We start from the raw sequence: 17,021 nt of genomic DNA, 5'->3' as shown, positions 1-17,021 counted from the left end.
TTTAATTTGGACTTCATAAACACACACACACATAAACTTCTGCTCTAGGAAAGATATTATAAAGAGAATAAAAGTACGTGCTTCAGAGTAGGAGACAATATTTGAAAATATATATCTAATATAAGACATGTATTCAATATATACAAAGAACTCTTAAAACTCATAGAAAACAACTCAATTAAAAAATAGGCAGAAAAGATTTGAATGGACACCTCATCAAATAAGATATACAAATGGCAAATAAGCATATGAAATATGCTCGACATATGTCATAAAGGATTTGTAAATTAAATGAGATATGACTACATACATATTAGAAGGACCAAAATCCAAAACACCAACAAGACCAAATGCTGGTGAGGATGTGGTACAACAAGAACTCCTATTCATTGTTAATGGGAATGCCAAAGGGTAGAGCCACTTTGGAAGACAGTTTGGTAGTTTTTTACAAAATTGATCATACTTTTACATATAATCCAGTAACTGCACTCTTAGGTATTTACCCAAATAAATGAAAACATGCTCACACAAAAACCAGCACGAGTGTTTGTAGCAGCTTTATTCATAATTGCCAAAAATCAGAAGCAATCACATGTCCTTCAATAGGGGAATGGATACCATATAGTATATATATACCATATACATTCATAAAGTAAAATATTATCTAGCAATAAAAATAAATGAGCTATCAAGCAATGAAAATACATGGGGAAATCTGAAATACATATTACTAAGTGAAAGAAGCCCATCTGAAAGGCTTCATATGTTATGATTCCAATTATATGAAATTCTGAAAAAGGCAAAATTATGGAGACAGTAAAAAATTAGTGTTTTACCAAGGGTTATGGGGGCAGAGAGGATAGGAGGAATGGAAAGGTGATACATGGGGGACTTTTAGGGCAATGACACTATTTTTGTGTCTCCCTCTCTCTCACATAAACAAATAAAATCCTTAAAAAAACAAAACAAAACTATGACACCAAGAGTGAATACTAGTATAAGCCATGACTTTATAGTTAATAACAATGTATCAATATTGACCTCTCAATTATAACTAATGTACCACATCAATGCAAGATATAAAATGGGGGAAGCTTAGGGTGTCTGGTTGGTTCAGTCAATTGAGCAGACTCTAGGTTTCTGCTCAGGTTGTGATCTCAGGGTTGTAGGATGGAGCCCAGTGTTGGGCTCCATGCTCAGTGTTGAGTCTGCTTCAGATTCTCTGCCTCTGCCCCTCCCCCCACTTGTTCTCTCTCTCTCTCTCTCTCTCTCAAATAAATAAAATCTTTTTTTAAAAAATGGCAGAAGTTATAGGATATATATAGAGAGAGTATATGGAACTCTAGTTTCTGTTCATTTTTTTCTGTAAATCAAAAATTGTTCTAAGAAATAAATTCTATTAATTAAAAATAAAATCATGACCCTCTATGATTTGGACCATCAACAGGCTGGATAAGGAGTTTGGAGTGTCCATTACAAATCCATATTTTCTTATGGACAAATGCCTACATCAAAACTTTTGAGGAAAACTAATTTTGTTCTCTGTCTTATATTTGAGATATACTGTTCATTTTTATGTCAGTAATAAGAATAATATTCTACCTTGATCCTCTTGTGAGTATTCTTTAAGGTTTGGTATCCACAGGAGAGATAAACTGAGTTATTAGTACCTTCAACACTATGAACATATGCTCATTCATGATTGTATACACAGTAATCTGAATCACTCATTCACTGTGGTATGTTCTTTTTTTTTTTCTTTTTTTTTTTTAATATTTTATTTATTTATTCGACAGAGATAGAGACAGCCAGCAAGAGAGGGAACACAAGCAGGGGGAGTGGGAGAGGAAGAAGCAGGCTCATAGCAGAGGAGCCTGATGTGGGGCTTGATCCCACAATGCCGGGATCATAGCCCTGAGCCGAAGACAGACGCTTAACCGCTGTGCCACCCAGGCGCCCCGGTATGTTCTTACTTTTGAAATTACTTTTACTAACATTATCAATGGCTTTCTAATTGACAAATCCAGTAGCCTCTTTTCAGTTCTTTCATTGTTTGAACTCTTCTTTCCATTCCATATGAGAGAGAGAAAGAAAAAAGAGCCTGTGGGAATTCCTAGACATTTTTTTTCCCTTCATCTCTTCTTAAAATGATATTTGGTCACCCTGCTTACTTACAGGATGACATTGCTCCAAAGCTCCCCTTTGTGATAGTTGGTAAGTCAAATCATACAAGATAACTTCATAGTAGGCTTTGAGTATAGCTCTCTTTGTCTTTGTTCTTAGATCCTGTCTAGTATTGACAGGAATGTTCCACCTTTCATCACTTTTTCTTTTTTTAAGATTTTAGTCAGGTTTAATTGTTGTGGAAAGTACACAGATGGCTTACTTTGGCTCTAAGCCTGGTAGACAATATAAATTACATTTTTAAAAATTCCATACTTGATCTAGCGTACCTTTGGGTATATAGTTCCTCTCCAGACTTCTAAGGAAGACTGACTATTCAGGATACAAGATTCTTGTTCTTAAAAATATTTGCCTTATATGATTTTTAAGCCAACCCTTAATAATGCTGTGTTCCATTAATCCTACCCAAGCTATCTTTCTTAGTAAAGAAAAAGAAATTTAAATAGGAAATTAAAAATCACATATTTTAATGTATTTTGTGTATAAAGAACTGAAATGTAAAACAAACTGACTTTGTGAAAAGGAAACTTATCTATACAAGTAACTGAAAACTGAAAGATGGGACTGGCTTTATATTATGGTTTGAACTACAGATGAAATATCTTTGTCATTGCTTTGAATCTGTCTTCTACTATCTTCTAATGGTAGTAAACATGGTTTTAGACATTTTAAACAAAACATCTGAGAGGTCTGTGCACTACTATTGTCAAAAAAATTCACATTAATTGGAGGACTTATTAGGACCTATTGCTATGACCAGGCAGCTATAATGATCCGACTGGCTTAAAGCTGATAAGAACACAACCCAAGAGGTACACTTAGGGATAATCCCAGACAGATATAGTAGGACATAAGGGTGAGGTTGGCAGATGCCCAAATATGATGTTAGAAAGAGGGAAAAGTGGAATGACTGTTAGTAAATAAAAATAAATGTATGTAAAAAATTAAAATACAAACACATTCAAAAGGATTTATATGAATTTGTGCATCCGTGATATATCTGTAAAACAGCTTTTAAAAGAACATTGAGAGAACAGAGAAGCTTCACCACATAAAGAGGGAATTACCTAGACAGTGTTTCCTAGTCTTTTTGTCCTCGTGACACATTTAGAAAGTAGGGATACTTTCACAGCAAAATGAGATAATTGGACAAGGCTATTCTGTGTGAGAAACACCTGGCCAAGAGCCCCTGGCTACCCCAGGTTCCCTGCTATGTCACAGGTAGGGGAAATCAACATTTCAGGTACATCTCTAATTCAGCCACTTCCAATTGATGTATTCTGCCAAGACACACTGATCAGAAAGTTCTTGACTACATCTTTCTCACTATTCTTTTCAATTCTAAAATTCTTTAATTTTTTGATCATTAGGACAAAACTTCTGTGTTCATCTGATAGCACAATAGAAAGGTGTAGTCTCTTTCTTCATTTTTGTAGGGTCAAGATCATAAAGAATAATTACATCCTCTTCTAAAGTTTGTCCTTTAAACACAGCAGAAGAGACTGTGTAAGAGATTTGAGAGACACTTGATCAGACTCGATATGGAATCCATTTTGCTTCCATTGATTCCTGTGAAATATTCCAGTGAATTTTGACTCCAGTTTTATGACCCATTTAAGAAAAAAAAAAAGAACTTTTGTTCCTGAAGCGTAAGATAGAAAAACCTAGAGTTTATTAATACAATCACAAAAGGAAACACAATTCACATTTGTAAATTTTAAATTTACAAAATTTAAAGCATCCAAAACGTTTCCAAAAACCTAAAATTATTTGTGGAGTGCTTGGAACAATTTAATTGCTACTTTACAAGGAAAGTTTAAAGTCACTCTTATTTTCTCTTTTAGATCATTATATATGCTATCCTTCTGCTGATTGAAACTTGACAATGACAATAATACCATGTATCAAGTATCAAAATATGGAATTAAAAAAATAATAAATCATCCATAGTCTCTTAGAGGGTATTTTGTTAATGTCCCAGAGTCACCCAGTGGCTCTCAACATGCCTTTAGATGCCTTCCTGGGACAAATAAAATCACACTTTGGTAATACAGTGATGATCTGTTAGATGAAAATGAGCTGACAAAATCTTATCTCGGTATGTGCATTCTTTTCTGGGTGCAATGAATTTGCTAGTCTGTGTTAGTCCATCCATGAAGAAATTCCTACCATTGTCCTGAAGGATCAGAAAGAGATAACTGCAGTACACCACACTTTTATTGATTGCTGAATATCCATAAATAAGCTTTTTAAAGGGAAAACCCAGAAGATATTTTAGAGAGTATGGCAACTTAGATTTTGTGTACTTGTATTCTTATATACACTTGCATTCTTACATACATTAACAATTTCAGTAATTCAGTAATTATTCATTGTTTATTTCAATAATTTAAGAAAACATTAATTTACACAAAGAATCTTGACATCTATGGAGAATTCCTGAAGCAAGATAAACGTATTCAGGTGGAACATCCTAAAGATGGCAGTTAAATGTGCATTTAGCTAAGGGCCTTTCCATTGTTGTGCACCCCCATAACCTCAGTGGTTAAGAGAATAAGTAGGTGTAAGTGGGCTTGAACTATATGCAGGGAGATCTTAGCTTCTGATAATTCAATACATTTTTAAATTGTTCAATTTGATTTATCAAAGAAGGCATGGTAATTTATACTATATTAGGAATAATTCCTTTGTAAAATTGCGTTTTTTTTATGGCAGTTCTAGATCTAGGCCTTAATTACCTGAACATGTCACTTTGAGAGAAAATCCAACTTCCTGATTTTTTTTCCTACAAATGAGGCATAACTATAAGTTATCTTAATTGTGATATATTTTCTTTGAGAAGTTTGCATTCGTTTTCCAATTCCAGAATGAACCAATAGAGTATATTATATTGAAATATATATTCCAGACCGCTAGGTAAGTGACAGGTTTCATTCTGTTTATAGTGTACTAAAACTAAGTGAGAAAAATTATCATTGTTTTTGTTGTTAAGAATGTCATGACAACCTTAGTTCTGAGTTCCTTCTTGTTGGATTAAGCTATGTCCTGAGGGGTTCAGCTCTCCCACACTTCACCAAATAATCTCATTCTCTTTCCTTAGAGAGCAAAGATTAATCATTCAGAAACCTAATGAGCTGGAAAAACAAATACCAGTAGAAGAAAGGTGCCTGAGAACTTTAAATAAAATAAATTAGTTTCCATTTGAAAAGTGAATTAGTTGATTTACAAATCTCTTTTCTGTTTTTCTTCTCCATTTGTACTTCTCTGCATTTTTACCATCTTCATCAGACACTCTGTGACTTCAAAGGTAAAGTCCAATTAGGAGAGCTTTTTTGTCTTTACTACTTTAGAACATATCTTCTGACCACCAGATATTTTTATATTTTGCACGTCTTTTCCTAAGTTGCCTTTCTTTCTAAATATTTTCTGATGATTTTGCTACTGATCAACTACAATTGACTTTTGAAAAATCATAAATAGAAAAATAAGAGAATAAAAATCAAAAATAAAGATGTATTTAATATCCCTTCAGAAAATATTTTCAGTTTTGATACATTCCTATGTGTTATTACCATGCTTATTAATATGGTGTCTCTTTAAAAGTTTATTTTAATAGTCAAATGTTTTCAAATATATTATTTTGTTATCATGGAATTTTATTTAGAAATAAGTTTCATAACATGAGCAATGTAGGAAGGCTCAATAATGTTTTCCTAATTTACGAAGACGATTCTTGGACTTGAGCTAGAATCTGTATATTCTTTCTCTAAACAATGCTTTAAATTTCAAACATTTAATCTATAGTTAGGCAATAGTAACATGAATTATTATAAAATAAAAATTCTTTGGAGGTATAAATATAAAAACAAACTGTGCACATACATAAATATTAAATTCTTATTTATTTGAAAATACACTTTTCTTCTTCTAGAACTTGTTCCATCATATCACCATTTCTCAACTCTTCCTAAGAAGTTCCTATATATCTTTTTGATTACAGCTTAAATATGACTTCTCCAAATGCCTTTTCTGACTTCTTGAATCTGAAGTGCCAGTTCAAGAATTGTGTTCCCATAGTGCTTTTACCAACCATATCCCTGATGTATTTGTTAAATCCTCTAGCACATAGATCGTGATACTGAATTTTCTAGTCAATATATGCCTTTAAGTTGTCATCTAGAAAATTCATAACTTGCCTTGAACTTAGAGAACTCTGAGTATTTACCTGTTAATGTTTAGGGGATCACAGGTCTTAATTTGAGGAAAAAAATAACTCATTCAGGCAATGCTTCCTTACAGATTCTGTATAGCCTTGTATGTCACATTAAAAGGGCTGGATTTTAGTTATAGAGCTTTGTGAAACTATTGGACGAATTTAAGCAAGAATGGACACAATAATTTTTCATATGGAGGGACTCCTCTTGCAGTGCTACAAAGAATAGATTTGGAATAGGGAGGTAAGACAGCTTCAGAAGCATGTTGACCAACAGATGGGAGGTGGCAAGTTCCTAAATAAAGACAATTGAAGTAGGGGTAGAAGAAAAGTGACAGGGAATAAAAATATATAGGAGATGAACATATTAGGTAATTGACAGTTAACCATATGTGAAAAGCAAGAGATGAAAGAGACAAGACTGACAACATCCTCGATTATACTGACACAATGAAGAATCCTCACACAGTGTTGTCTATTGTTCATGTGTGTGTGAGACTGTGTGGCAGTCATGGATACTCAGAGAAAAGATTTTTCCACTTTTTTATATAATATAATGAAATCTGAAGGTTATTCGAGATCTCTTTGTGCTTCCAACTATTCTTTATTTTTTCTATTTTATTTCAGTCATAATATTTTACTTACAATCATATAAGCTAGAGACATATAAATGAAATTTATTGACTAAAGAGGAAATTAGAGAATACATATAATGGTGAGGCTGTTGAGATCTTTAAAAAATCATTGCCATCAATCTGAACCCTTAAATGCACTTTTATTTAAAAATATAGTAGCTGTAAAAATATATATATACAGTAGCTGTTACCTAGATTTGTCCATTATCTCTATAAATGAATTGTTCATTAAATTTATAAATGAAGGGAAATAGGAATTGATTATAAGCATTAAATATTCATTTCTATAAGAAATGGGTATTATATTTATTTTAAGTAAGAAGTACCTTAAAAATAGTATTTGAGAAACAAAACATGAAATAAATGACAAAACAAAAATTATATCTTAAAATAGATTGCCATCTCTCTCATTTTTGTGAAACTAAATATTTTCTTTTTGTCTCAAATTTCAAATGTCTATATAAGGAGAATAAAAATGAATTTTGATATTCAGTAATCCTTTAGTACAGAAAATCTCTCCTAAGATCGTTCAATGCAGCCAGTCATCAAGTCAAGACATGCTGTCTGATGAATATCAAGCCAGACAAGGCAGCTGTCACTGTATAAGTTATAATTGCATTTCTGGAGTCACAAGTCCACAAAATTTATGTGAAATCAAATAGTAATAACTATCATAAGTGAATATTCTTAAGTGAAAATCCTCATGAAAAGGTAGAACAGGAGTGCCTGAGTGGCTCCTTTGGTTCAGCGTCTGACTCCTGATTTTAGCTCAGGTCATGATCTCAGGGTCATGAGATTGAGCCCTGAATTGGGCTCTGGGCCCAGCATGGAGTCTGCTTGGGATTCCTTTTCTCCCTCTCCCTCTGCCCCTCCCCCCCCCCACTCTCTCTCAAATAAATAAATAAATAAGTAAATTTAAGAAGGTAGAATAGTTGTGGTTTGATATCAAGATCATTGTTACTTCAGTGGCTAAGGACCAGTTGTTTTTTCTGCCCCTTATATTCTTTCTTCAATTTTTTCATGGTCGAGCACCTGTCATCATTAAGGCCTCAACCCCAAAGTTACTTCTTCATAGAGTTTCCCTGAATACACTATCTAAAGTAATGTTCTATCCCTGCCGCACCTCTGGTGCTTTCTCCTTTAGCTCTTTATTTTCCTCTCAGTGTTCTTCAAAAATTAAAAATTAAAAAAATTAATATATGTATCTTTTCATTGGAAATGGGCCCTATGGAGGCAAGAATGTTCCCTGACTTATTCACTGCTTTGACCTCAAAGCTCACAATAGGGCCTAGCTTAGTAGGGGAGCTCAAAAATAACTGTAAAAAAATGAAACTAATAAATGGAATTTGTTATTATAGGATATCCTTAAAGACCATTATAGGTAATTTTCCTTAGATTGCATAAATCAGGGCTAACTGATATCAGTGTCATTTTTGGTCTTACAATTATATATTGTATGTTACAAGTGTCAGCCCCTTAGCCAAACTAACTTCAGGGTGACTTTTAAGAAGTTTGATCTTTTCTTCACCTCTTGTTCTTTGGCTCTCCATCAGCTTTCAATCTAATCTGTCAATTTTCCTTACTCCTTGACTTTACATCTTACTTACATCTTACTCATCAATTCTGGTGCCAAATATTATAAAATGGTCCCTGAAAATCTAATTAATACATGATGTTTGTTTCATACCTATTTTTGATCCAAGGTGTAAAACCGCATAAAATACCAAGAAACTAGTAAAGAATGACCTCCCTTGTTTGAAGTTAGCTTAAATATATAATGTATCTTGTTCTTTTCTGGAAGTGTCAGTGATAATTTTAATAGTCTGTCTGTAAATTCGTGACTACAAGTATAGGTAAAGTGTAGTTTAAAGGTCATTCCTTCTTATTTATCCTTACTTGGCAATTTCTGTGCCATTATAATTTTCTTGCTCTGTGTGTGTGTGTGTGTGTGTGTGTGTGTGTGTATAAGAAGATGCCAGATAGGATACAAATATTATTTTTTAATTAAATTCAATTAATTAACATATAATGTATTATTCGTTTCAAGGGTACAGGTCTGTGATTCATCAGTTTTATATAATACCCAGTGCTCATTACAACACACACCCTCCCCAATGTCCATCCCCCAGTTACCCTATTCCCCCATCCCCCTCCCCTCCAGCAACCCTCAGTTTGTTTCCTATGATTAAGAGTCTCTTATGGTTTACAAATATTATTATGAGTACTTTAATATGGTACTTTTGTTTCTATTGGAAAAAGAAAAAGACTCCTACAGTCTTTTAAGGTGTTTAAAGAGTGAAAAAAATAACTGTTATGAAAATAACTTATTTCTCCTGGTAATAAAAGTCAGATATTTTTTGATACCAGGAATTTAAATGTCCGTTCAGTTGTTTTCAGTGCTAAAAATTATATTCAAAGAAAATATTTCAATATTTAATTTTTATTTATATGCAAGTTACAGTAAAAACTTTCCTTCCATAAATAGTAGTATTATGTAAATTGTAAAATATATTTTATTTCCATCTCAGTCATATTCTACAAAAAAAAAATGTGAATGAAACCTTGAGTATTTGTTTCAGTCCAGCAGCGTTAGTATCAGTAGACTAGAGGACATTTTTCTTCAGCACTCTTCACTCTATTTTCTTTCTTTGTCATGCTTGATTTTGATATTACCTGGGGTGTGTTTATTAAGATGGATGTGTTGCCATAAATTTCTGACTTGTGAAATGATTAATGATTCTTTCTTTTTGCACTATTTTTAACTTATTTTTAAAGTAATTTCAGATTTTCAGACATTACAAAAATAATATGAATAATTGCCTTACACCTAGTTTATCATTTAGTATTTTCTCTATGTCTGTTTGTTTCTGTCTCCCCAGTTCTTGGGGGTTCAGCAAAAGTCTTAAGACTAAAGTTTCCAGATTAAGCCAAAGATTAAAAAAAAAAAAAAAAAAAAAAAGACAGGACACCCAGTACATTTGAATTTTAGGTAAATAGCCAATTAAAGTTTTAGTACAAGTATATCCCATTCAAAATTTGACATACTTACATTTAAAAAGTATTTCTGTTTATCTAAATTTCACATTTAATTGGGTGTCCTGTATGTTTCCTGGCAACCCTCGTTGACATGGTACTCAGTGAAGAGGTTTATGCCCCCTGGAGTTTTCAGTATATCACCCCAGCCCTGTGTGACCATCAGAGACAGGGCTCTTTTCTCTGCTTCTCTCAGTGGCCCTATGCCTGGATCAAGCTTAGATTCACAGTTTTTCTAACCTGCAACCAGGATAGGCATCCAGAATAGTCAGAATGCTTCCAAAGACAGCTGCAGAACCTCAGCTCATCTCTGAAAGTTTATCACCTCTGTTGAGTTTTACTCCTAACAGTCCTCATTACTTCTTCAGCAATATGTAGATGTTACATATATGGTTTTTATAATTATTGCAGAGTTTCCAGGGTGCCTGGGTGGCTCAGTCAGTTAAGCCTCGGACTCTTGATTTCAGCTGAAGTCATGATCTCAGGGTGGTGGGATGAAGCCGTTGGCAGGGCTCAGCATTCAGTGTGGAGCTTGCTTGTCCCTCTCCCTCTGCTCCTCCCCCCACCCATCTATAAAAATAAATAAATACAAAAAATTATTCCGGATTTTCCTATTTGTTGTCAATGGAATGCTTGGGCTAATTGCAATCTATTCCATATTGCGGAGCATCCAAAATTTTTTTTTCCCAAATGGTTTTATATGAACTATATTGTATTCTTCTACGTTAAAATATTTTCTTAATCTTTTTAAAATTTCTTCTTTGACACACAAGTTACTTAAAAGTGTATTTTTAAAACGTTTGGCACAGCTTTTTCCCACGCGTCCCCGCCTCTCCCCACCCCCCACGGAGTGCCGCTCTGGCTGCACCTCCCTGGGTTAGAGCTTCGGCTGCTGCTAAAATAGCACCACCGTCGTCTTCCTCTAGCAGCAGGCATGATCATCTACCCGCATCTCGTCAGCCATGATGAGATGTTCCCCGACATCTGCAAGATCTGGGAGATCCCAGATGGGGGATCCCCGGATTCCTGGAGGTGGAGGGGAAGATGCTCAATAGGACAGAGTAACATTGATGACTCATTCATTGATGAAAATGCCTCCACGGAAGGTCTCAAGGGCAAAGGTACTGAGGGCAAAAGTATCAAAACCACAATAGTCACTGGTATTTATATTATCGTGAACCATCACGTGCACTTGCAGGAAACCAGCTTCACAAAAGAAGCCTACAAGAAGTACATCAGAGATTCTAGGGAATCAGTCAAAGGCAAACTTGAAGAACAGAGGCCAGATAGAGTAAAATCTTTTATGGCAGGGTTGCCTAACAAATCAAGCATATCCTTGCTGATTTCAAAAACTGCCAGTTCTTTATTGGTGAAAGCATGAATGTAGATGGCATGGATGCTCTGTTGGACTCCATGAGGATGATGTGACCCCATATATGATTTTCTTTAAGACTGGTTTAGAAATGGAAAAATGTTAATGAATTTGGCAGTTAACTTTGGAGGTGTCACCTGTTCTTGTAACTGGCTCTGCTTTTCATCCACACAATGCCAGGACTTAGACAAATGGGACTGATGTCATCTTGAGCTCTTCATTTATTTTCACCTTGATTTATTTTGAGTGGAGGCATTGTTTTTAAGGGAAAAAAAAAGTCATGTAGGTCCTCTAAAAATCAAATGCTTTTAAACTCAAAAAAAGTTTAGCACACAGCTTCTAAAGCACGTTTTATGTCATTGCTTTATGACTTAATTATATTTTGGTCAGAGGATGTGCTCTATACGATTCAGATGCTTGAAATTGCTTGAGATTTTCTTTATGATTCATTATGTGGTCCAATTTTATAAATATTCTATGTGTACTTGAAATGCACAGAGTTTGTGTAGTATTTTATATGTCAATTTAGTCAAATATGTTAATTATATGGTTCAAATATTCTATATTAATACTAACTTAAAACACTTTTTCACTGGACAACACAAACCATATTTTTAGTGTAACTTTATTGTTTCCTAATATTTTAAATATTTTCCTTATATTGCTGAATTATTTTAGTCAGACTGACAATCTTTGTCTTATTTAAAAACATTTGTTATTATTTTTTAATTGCAGTATAGTTTATAGACAATGTTACATTAGTTTCAGATATACAACATGATTCAACTTCTCTGTACAATGTCCTATGCTCACTGCAAATGTAGCTACCATCTGTCACCATAAAACACTGTTACTATACCATTGATTATTTCCCTATTCTGTACCTATTTTTCCCATGACTTATTCATTCCATAACTGAAAACTTGTATGTCTTACTTCCCTTCATCCATTTTGCCCATCTTCCAATCCCCTTCCCCATCAGTTTGTTCTCTATATTTATAGATCTAATTCTGCTTTTTGTTTGTTTATCATTTGTTTTGTTTTTTAGATTCCACATAAAAGTGGAATCATATGGTATTTGTCTTTCTTTGACTGACATCATTTAGCATAATACCCTTTAAGTCCACCCACGTTGTCACAAATGGCAAGATCTTATCTTTTTTATGGCTAAGCAATATTCCATTGTATTTATACACCACATCTTTTTTATCCATTCATCTGATAATGGACACTTAGGCTGCTTCCATATCTTGACTATTGTAAATTATGCTGCAATAAACACAGGGGTGCATATATCTTTTCAAATTAGTGTTTTTGTTTTCTCAGGGTAAATACCCAGTAGTGGAATTGTTGTATCATATGATATCTCTGTATAATTTTTTGAGGAACCATACTGTTTCCACAGTGGCTGCACCAGTTTGCATTCCCACCAACAGTGCATGAGGGTTTTTTTTTTTTTCTCTACATCCTCGTTCAACATCCCTAATCATCAGGGAAATGCAAATCAAAACTATAATGAGATATCACCTTGTACCTGTCAGAATGGCTAAAATCAAAAAGACAAAAAATAACAGTCTTTGTCTTTTAAATGGAGGTTGCATTGTTTATTGATATAATTAGACAAACACCAGTGTATTATTTGGTGCTTGCTATTGTTCTTTCTCTTTTTTCCATTTTTTTTTACTTTATTTTTATTTTTTTATCATTACACACATTTCCTTCTATTCATTTAGGAGATAAATACTTGATTTCTTTTAGAAGTTGCCCTACATATGTAAACATGAATATCTGACTCTCCAAAATTTGGGATAATTAGTATCTGCACTCCCTTTTTGAATAATGAAGACATTAGAACAGTCCATTTAGTCCATATCACTTTTGTGCTATTACTTTTTTTTTTTTTAATTTGTACTTTTTAAATCTCACTGTATTAGTTTGCTAGGATTCTTATAACAAAATAGCACACACAGGGTGTTTAAACTATGGAAACATACTTTCTCAGAATTCTGGAAGCTAGAAGTCAAGAGATCAAGGTGTGTCAGGTTTGGTTTCTTCTGAAGCCTCTTTTTCCAGCCTGCAGATTGCTACCTTTTGCTGTGTCCTTACAAGGTCATCTCTCTGACTGTTATTTGTGTCTTAATTTCTTATAATGTTCGGACACCAGTCATATTTGATTAGGGCCCACCCTACTGACCCCCTTTTAACTTAATCACATATTTAAAGCCCCTGTTTCTAAACAGAGGCACATTCTGAGGTTAAGGGGGTTAGAACTTTGACATATGAATTTGAAGGGAACACAATTCAACCCATAATATTCACTGAACTTATTATTTTTTAAATTTTTTTATTCAGCCAAACTGGTTAATCTTATTTAGATGTACCCATTTATTAATTTCTTGCTTTTTATTTATATATACATCTTAGACCTCATTATGAAGTTGCTTCATTTTCTTCTTGAATTACATGTTTGTAATTGCCTTTGGTGAGAGTGTACTTGACGCAAAGTCTCTTGGTTTTTGTTGGTCTGAAAATGACTGGGTGTATTATTTTCCTTGAGCACATTGAAAATATCATGTCACATATTCTGGCTTCTATCGTTTCTGATGAAGAGTGTTTTTATTGACTAAATTCAGTTACTAATTGAATTTTTATTAACTAATTCAATTAGTAATTCAAAATAATATCTTTCTTCTTAATGATTGTAACACCATTGCTTTGCTTAATATTTACAGGTTCACCATGATATACATATGTGTAAGTTTCCTTTTCATTTTTGGCATTTTTCAATATTTTTCTTTAATCTACAGACTCTAGATAGACATAATGTAAGTGACAGGTGATAGCAAGTATGTCAAAATACTGAGGGTAGCATTTATGTGTATGCTACAAAATTCTTCCAACTTTGCCATTTATTTGGCATTTTTTATAATAAAATGTTAGAAAAATAATTATACTCTATATAGCAGCAGGAAATATAAGAAAACTAAATATATTTTTAAAAAGTAGTATTCTAAAACATCAAATATTTAACATAGTATCCTAAAATATCAAAGATTTAGGAATACACTTAACAAATGCACCACAAGACTTCCGATTAGTAATTTACATGCAACATTAACACTAAAATAGATCCAAATAATAGTAGTACACTCATGTCTTTGTACTAGAAGACAATATTGCAAAAATGTCCAATTATCTCAAATTTCACTAATAATAAACAGTCCCAAAGTCTTTTCAGATTTTTATGGTATGTGGAAACTGACAAGTAATTTATATAACACATGACAAAAATTGACAAGTGAGTCTTAGAGAATTATAACAAACTGAGAAGACTTACACTGTAAAGATACAGTAATAAAGAGAATGCAGTATTGGTCAAGAGTAAACAAACAGGCATGTGAGCAAATGGAGAATATAGAAACCAACCCACACATGCATATGCTCACTTGATATATGACTAGAAGTCATAGCACTGCAGTGTGAAAAGTATAATGTTTAAGTAAGCATTGTTAAATAATTTGGATATTTAAAAGTGGGTGGGGGAGAATCTTGATCCCTAAAATATATTTTTTATAATAATTTTTTATTATGTTGTTAGTCACCATACAGTATATCCTTAGTTTTTGATGTAATGTTCCATGATTCATTAGTTGCATATAACACCCAGTGCACCATGCAATATGTGCCCTCCTTACTACCCATCACCAGCCTATCCCAATCCCCCACCCCCTCCCCTCTGAAGCCCTCAGTTTGTAACCCTAAAATATATTTTTAAAAAATCAATCTAGATGATTCAAATATAAAATGTAAAGAAAAGAATTCTTCTAGAAGAAAATAGAATATCTTCATGTTCTTAGAGTAGGAAAATGTTTCTTAAAAATAATACAAAATGCACTAACCATAGTGGAACCTATCGATTAATTTAACATTATTGAAATTAAGGACTTCTATTCATCAAAAAGACCCATTAAGAGATGATGTTTCAGAATAGAAGATATTTGCAATACATATGTATGACGAAGGACAACTATTAAGAATATGTAAGTAACTCCCACTCCTCAATAAGAAAATTTCAGACAACCCTACAAAACTCAATAAAAAATGAGCAAAATACTTGAATAGGCACTTTATTAAAGAGGACATTCTAATAATAAGTACATAAAAATATGTTGGATCTGTTTAGTCATAAGAAGAACATAGAGCAATGAGATATTAAAAATATCTACCCACGGGCAAAATTTAAAATGAACAATACTAAGTGTTGCTGAGGTTTGGAGAAGTTTAAAGTCTCATATACTATTTGTCAGACTATAAATTAGTGCAATCACTTTGGAAAAGTCTCTTGGTGGTATCTACTAAATCAGGATTTTTGCATTCTGTATGAAACAGAATTCTTATTCCTAGATATATATCCTAGAAAAGTGCATAGATGTGTGAATCAAAAGACAAATTTATGTATGGAAATTTTCATGACAACACTATTTAATAGTCTTGCTTCAATGTTCATCAACAGTAGAATGGATATAAAATTATGGTTTATTCATAAATGAAATAACGTATACAATAAGAAAAAAGAAATTATAGCAACAGACAACAGCACAAATGAAATTCACATATATAATTTAAAAGAAAAGATCCATACTCAAATGTGTACCTCCTGTGTGAATACCTTAAATTAGAAAACAAACATGGCGAAATCAGTTAAAATGGTCATTACTCTTGGGCTGGAAAGGGTCATGAGAGAGCTTTTCTGGGTACTGATAATATTTGGTATCCTGATCTAGGTGCTGGTTACACCAGTGTTTTTGAGTTGAGAAAATTCATCAAGCTCCACACTTGAAATTTATGTATTCTTCCATATTTCTGTTATCACTGTTTTTAAAAGGTCTTCAAATTTATTTTAAGTGCGTGAAACTTACAGAATATTAAAATATGAATAAAACAAATGTGATTCATAGTAAAGTTAAACATTTCATCAGTACTTTGTGAAAATTCAATTCTGAGTTGTTGAAAAATTATATTAACTGGTTTGTAGCATAACTAGAGGAATGTCAGAGAGCTTATGCATTTGTGCCATTGTGCTACCTTTTTTATGAGATTTCATATATGCCTAAGTATGTGGTAGTTTTTTTAATATGCCTACAGAAAGAAAAAAAAATTCTTAGAAACATATTTTTAGTGCCATGTCACAATTCAAAGATGACACTGAATGGAATTTGGATGTTAATAAAATATCAAATTTCACACTGAAATTTTTCAAAAATTAAAAAGGTTATTTCACTGAAAGTTCTTCTCCATCTCTATTTTCTATAACTAATTTCTTTTATTGCAGAGTACTCATTAAAAGGAAAGTTGATCTATTTCCATTAGTAAACATAAACCAGATGTATATGATTTCACACCCTGGCAATAACAGTTGAGATTCCAGCAGGAAAATAAATAAATAAATATAAATATAAATATAAATATATATATATATATATATATATATATATATATATATATATATATATATGAAAGCATCCTACCATTATGTGTTTCCTGCCTTAGTTTTATGTATGCATATATATATTACACACATGTA

The 17,021-nt window shown here is 32.8% G+C and overlaps 1 pseudogene; it reads left to right on the top strand.

Annotated features, from left to right (window-relative positions):
• Positions 1 to 10,999: 10,999 nt before the first annotated feature.
• On the top strand, positions 11,000 to 11,543 carry LOC123787303 (translationally-controlled tumor protein-like; annotated as a pseudogene).
• The last annotated feature ends 5,478 nt before the right edge of the window (positions 11,544 to 17,021 follow it).

The sequence above is a fragment of the Ursus americanus genome, chromosome 17, assembly GCF_024610735.1.
Source record: "Ursus americanus isolate L20-20 chromosome 17, mUrsAme1.1.p, whole genome shotgun sequence".
Classification (NCBI taxonomy): domain Eukaryota; kingdom Metazoa; phylum Chordata; class Mammalia; order Carnivora; family Ursidae; genus Ursus; species Ursus americanus.
This window is presented reverse-complemented; position numbering and strand designations above follow the sequence as displayed.